The following is a 6000-nucleotide window of genomic DNA, read 5'->3' as shown; positions in this document are numbered from 1 at the left end:
TGGACACGGGGTCACCTTTACAGGTCCTGAGCATCTTTCCCTTCTGAAACTGAGTTGCTTTTTAAAAAATATTATAAAGGTACTAAAGAACATTTAAAAATATGTATAGGGTAGCAAAATTATATTGCTAAAAGCTGGTACGTGGTTGCCAGGGGTTAGAGTTGGGGGTGAGCATGACTTAAGGGGCGGGGGGAAGTGGTTTCTCGGTGTTGACGGACCTGTCCTGTATTCTGATTACGGTGGCAATTCCACAAACCTCTACCTGTGATAATATGTCATAGAACTACAAACACACACCCGTAAATAGCACATGTAAAAGCTAGTGAAATCTGAGTAAGGTCTGTGGTTTACATCAATGTTAATTTCCAGGTTTTGAGAATCGAACTGTCCTATGTAAGACGACATCATTGGGGGAAGCCAGATGAAGGGCACATAGGAACTCGTTGGGCTCTATTTGAAATTTCTATGTGAATATAAAATTATCTCAAAATAAAGAGCTTAAAACATTTGGGGAATTTAAATAATACAAACACAACAGACATCCATTACCAATCACCCACTCTAAGAAAGAGAGCATTACCTTTGTTCTGGGGAGCTTCAAAGCTTTCTCTCTTTCCCTGTCCCTCTCCTCCCATCAGAGATAACTACTACTGGATTTTTGTATCAATCATCTCTTTGCTTTTCTCTATAGTTTCACCTTATATATTTCTATCCCCTCAAAACATATTGCTTAGTTTTGCATGTTTTTGAATGCTGCATAAACGGAGTCATCCTGCACATGTTCTACCACTTGCTTTTTTTTTTTTTTTTTTTTTTTTTTTTGAGACAGAGTCTCGCTTTGTTGCCCAGGCTAGAGTGAGTGCCGTGGCGTCAGCCTAGCTCACAGCAACCTCAAACTCCTGGGCTCGAGTGATCCTTCTGCCTCAGCCTCCCGGGTAGCTGGGACTACAGGCATGTGCCACCATGCCCGGCTAATTTTTTGTATATATTAGTTGGCCAATTAATTTCTTTCTATTTATAGTAGAGACGGGGTCTCGCTCTTGCTCAGGCTGGTTTCGAACTCCTGACCTCGAGCAATCCGCCCGCCTCGGCCTCCCAGAGAGCTAGGATTACAGGCGTGAGCCACCGCGCCCGGCCTACCACTTGCTTTTTAACTCATTTTCTCTCTGAATTCTGTCCCTATTGTGTGTAGTATTTTGACTTCTTCCTTGATGTATTTATTATGAATACACCACAGTTTGTTTATCTATTGTATTGTTTATCAACATTTGGTCTGTTTTTGGGGTTTTTTTGTATTACAAACAGTACTGCTATAAACATTCTTATATATGCCTCCTAGTAAACAGTGCACGCGCTTCTCTAGGAAATATACATAGGGATTACGGGGTGAAAGAGTTCAGCTACTTTCTGAATTTACTAGATGTTGCCAAATTATCTTCCAAAGTGTTGTAACGATTGCTGTGCATTCTCAGTAATGTTGGGTATTATCCTGATTCTTCTTGTGTGTATGGTAACTGTAATATGGTTGTTCTGATCATTGTTGTTTTAATTTGGTATTTCTCCTAATTTCTAATAAGATCGAGCCTTTTCCATGTACTTTTGGCCATTTCTTTCTCCTCTTCTGTGAAATACACATTTAACATTTTTGCCCACTTATCACTTGAATTGTTCTTTTTTTTCTTATCAATTTATGGAGTTATTTTTACATTCTGGAGATTAATCTTTTATGTTGTACCTTCTCCCAGTTTCTATCTCAGCCATTTACTTTCATTATAATGTCTTTTAAGGAACATAAACTCTTAGTTTTAATGAGGTTGACCTTATTTTAAGAATCATTTCATTTATAACCTATATATTTTTTCAAAGGAGTCTTTATAAACAAGGATATAAAATGATACCCTTATTAATCTACTTTATTAAAAATAAAATGATCCCCATATTAATATTTAATAAATTTTATAATTTTGCTTTACATTTAATCCCTTAAGATACTAGAAATTGGCTTATTTTGTGTGGTATAAGAGGTCCAACTTCATTTTTTAAATAGATGGGTAATCTGTTTTCCCCATACCCACATATGAAAAAATTCACATTTCCCCCAATGCAATGCCAGCTCTAGGAAAAAAATAAAGTCAAATTTCTGTGCATGTGTAGGTCTGTTTTTGGATTCTGTATTCTGTTACTCTGATCCATCCATATTTTTTCCACCAATGCCACACTACCTTAATTGCTATGGCTCTAGAATAATTTTAATATCTGGAAGACAATTCCCCCATATAGTTCTTCTTTCTGAGTGTCCTATTCTTGGTCCTTTGCTCTTTCATATACATTTTGGGATCAGCTCGTCAAGTTTCCCTAGAAGCTCATGGGAATTTTGGTTGGAATTATATTGAATACGTGAAGTCATGTATCTTTAAGTGTATGTGCTTATATACTTGATCACATTTTACAGTCAAATAGGTTATTTATACAGCATTATACTTCATTAGATCCTTGTGACGTACCAGAGCTGTTAGGTATGGAGGTACATGAAGCCAGTGGTTCTGTCCCAGTTCTACTACAGCACTATCTGATAACATCGTGGAAGGAGACTCTGTGCTCAAATTGCCACGAACAAACTCTTCACTTACAAAGAGTTGTTTGGAAGTCAGAAGATCTCGGGATTGCTATCGCTATTACCTGAGTACATCGATACAAACCAATGAAGATTATATTTCTGGGTGTGCCTGGTACAAAACACTGCAACTGGACTGGGAAGCAAATGCTATATAATATAGCAGTCAAAAAAGTCTTTTGTCTTTAGTATATCTATGTATTCCTGTCTATAAAGAATTTGCAAGAATTTTTCAGAACGAAGATTCTTGGTCCTAGTTCAGATGAGAATGTGAGTATACAAACATGAGGGCGGGATGAGCATAAAAAATAGGAAGAGTGTAGACTGCTCTTAGATCAAATTGATATTTCTCATGTTTATTTTGCAGTTTAATTAGGTCTAAATAAAAAGCCATGTGAAGTATGGAGATATTAGACCTATGAAAGCTGTCAAGCCATTTTTCCTATCCCCAATGTCTGAGCACAATCTCATTTATCTTGATCAGTTGGAGCTCAAGGAAGCATTGCACTATGACTTCAGCTTTAAAAGTGTTGATATGAATCCCATGACTTCTAAGGAAAAGTGCTATTTCACTGGCATTAATTGCCATGTCAAAGGCTTTCTGGTAAATTCTTCAGGCGTTTACCTTGTGGGAAAAAGCATGAGTTTGCCACTTCCTAAGAAATAGGCTGTTCATAATGTTGTACTGTAACTTGATTCTTGGGAGGCATTGACGGAACACAATAATGGACCAAAGTCAATGACAATACACAGAGGCTGACCCTTAGGAGATGCTCCAAAAATTAAGACTACTTTTATTCTGACTCTAGTGTCAATTCAATTAACTAATAATATCTGACTCTTGGTCATACTAACATGATTCAGAAAAGGCACCACTTCTCAAACTGTCTAGGTGTTTAATCCAAAATTACATGACAGTTTCTAGTTGCTTGGGGGTATAAAGTAACCAGGCAGGATGCTTGCACTCAAGAAATTTAAAATCTGATAAATGAAAAATGAGAAAAAGCCTCATTGCCATGGACACATACAGGAAAGTTCACTGAATCAACCAGATATGGTTGGGGTTTGAAGAATGATCATAATGGCAAGTGAAAAGAAACAACCTTGATTGTCAGTGGGTCAGTTGCACTAATTGAACATCCATTTGAGATAGAGCTATGCTCTTCAAACTTTTTTGTATGCTTCTTCATAAAAGAATTTTTAAATGCTGTATACCTGCTCCTGTTTCTGCTGCCCATGTGGGGGTATCCAAAAGAAATTGCCATTGAGGGTTGCCACACAGGCACAATTACTAATTTATACTAATTAACTAAGACTGCTTCGGATGGGGCCAAAAAACATGACTGGTTTATTAGAATGTGAGGAAACTTGAAGTTTGTTCCTTTAAATTCTAGGATGATTAAATACAAGTTAACATTTGTTAAGTGCCTGCCATGTGCCAGGCTTGATTCTAAGCACTTTCTATGATTTATTTCATTTACTCTTCACAAAAGATTGAAATAGGTACTAGAATTATCCTCACTGTGTAGAGAACCAGGTGCCTGGAGTTTAAACATTGAAACCAGGCATTTGGCTCCAGCGCCCGAGAAGGAAAACATTGTCTCTTCCCCGTGTGGTCATCAGAACAGCTGTGCCTAGAAGCTCCCCGAAGCATCCTTGAGTCTCTGTTTTCCACAGGGATTCGTACATTTCAGACGGGCAGGGCTGCTCCCGCTTTCTGGGGCTTCCATCTGTCTGGGGTGTGTGGCAGTTTTGGTGTGCGCAACGTGTCTCCTCACAGGCTGGGCTGTGGGAGCAGGGAAGCCACAGCTCAGTTTCCCAAACCCTAAGGGGCAAAGGGACGTTGTAAAATTGTCAGAATGTCCCTTGACTCAACTGTCCTTGTTTATAGAATTGTGTCCTTGGTGAGCCTCAGTTTCCTTCGGGACTTGAAGGCATCATCCGGAGGTAAATCTGACCTACAGAGGGAAAGAAAAAAAGGAAAAGAGAAGAAAACAAGTCTTTGTCAGTTCAAGAAAAATTAACTTAAGATAGAATTAAGTTCTTTTCTGGAAACAAAAACTGCCTAGTCATAGCTGTTATTAGAGAAAAAAATAAGCAAGCTTAGAGAACTAAATGTTTGTCTTCATAAGTTTTGATTAGTATTATCTTTGGGCCAAATTCTCTCATTAGAGTCAAATAAATGTTTTCCATCATGAGCAAGAAAGGCTTAATATAAATTCCTTTCCTAGAACTCTGTGAATGAAATGGAAACCCCCTTTTCTGGTTGTGGAAAAAAACTGAAACAAAACCCCCAAAACCTCCCAGCTCCTTATTTGGTAAGTACGCTCTGGCTTTGCTAGGTGGCGCCCTAGGCTAACCCATGCATCTATTGCAGGCGGCTAGGAAGAGAGAAAAGAGAAGGAAGATGAGCTTCTGTGCTCACCTTTGCAGGGGTTGGTTAGCCTCATCAGATCAGCTGACAGGAGGTGAGATCCCCTGGCCTCTGTCCCCTCCCCTTTCCTAATTGATCACAGCTGGCAGTGAAGTGGGGCTCTTGGCCATGTGCTTTGGCCATTTTTGAGGGAATTTCTGGGGGATCTTAAAACTTGATCCTAAGATCCTTGATCTTGCATTTCTCTCTGAGTCTTCTATAAGTTTTTCAAGAATTTTGGGAGAAAAACTCAAGCTCACAGGTTGAGCTCATTCAGAGGTTTGCACCAGCTCCCTCCCAATTCCCTGAGCAAGGTCCGTGTGTAGGGATACCCCAATCCTGGTCCGAGTCCTTCCCTGACAGCCCTGGTGCCCCTGGGGCAACCTTTCACCATCCCTGCAGTTCTCAGAGCCAGGCTGAAAATAAAAATGCATATCTATGGATTTTCATGACTACGTTGTAAATTTACTTCTTCTGAAGCTGCCTTAAAGACATTCATTTGAGCAATTGTAGGCATTTCTACCATGCTGTGTCCATCCTGATACCTCTGTCTGTTTCAACCTTGAGGAATCCATCAGCCTTTCCTACATTTATCTCTGTCATAGCAATGACTCTGCTTTTGGCAGTAAACATCAGTAAACTTAAGTGCCATGAGTCATATTTTCAATTTTTTAATTAAATCATGGTCTAGCTAAAGTTTGATTTATTAATATTTCAGCCTGAATTAATTTAGACCGTGGTCCACATAAATTTACATAGTTGATTTAACACAGCTCAGATTGTATAGATTGGAGAATCCCTTAGATAGATACAATATAGACTGTAAAATCACCCTCTAATCAGGCACAGGGTGGTGTTAACTTTCTTCTTAAAGCTAGCATACTAAAGGGAATCTGTTGTATTCCTAAATAAAGACATTTGTGAGATCTTTAAAGACATTTCATCCCATATGTTTTCACTCTAAGTGTTTTAG

Source organism: Microcebus murinus, chromosome 11 (genome assembly GCF_040939455.1).
Source record: "Microcebus murinus isolate Inina chromosome 11, M.murinus_Inina_mat1.0, whole genome shotgun sequence".
In the NCBI taxonomy this organism is placed as follows: domain Eukaryota; kingdom Metazoa; phylum Chordata; class Mammalia; order Primates; family Cheirogaleidae; genus Microcebus; species Microcebus murinus.
Note: the sequence above shows the minus strand (reverse complement) of the source record.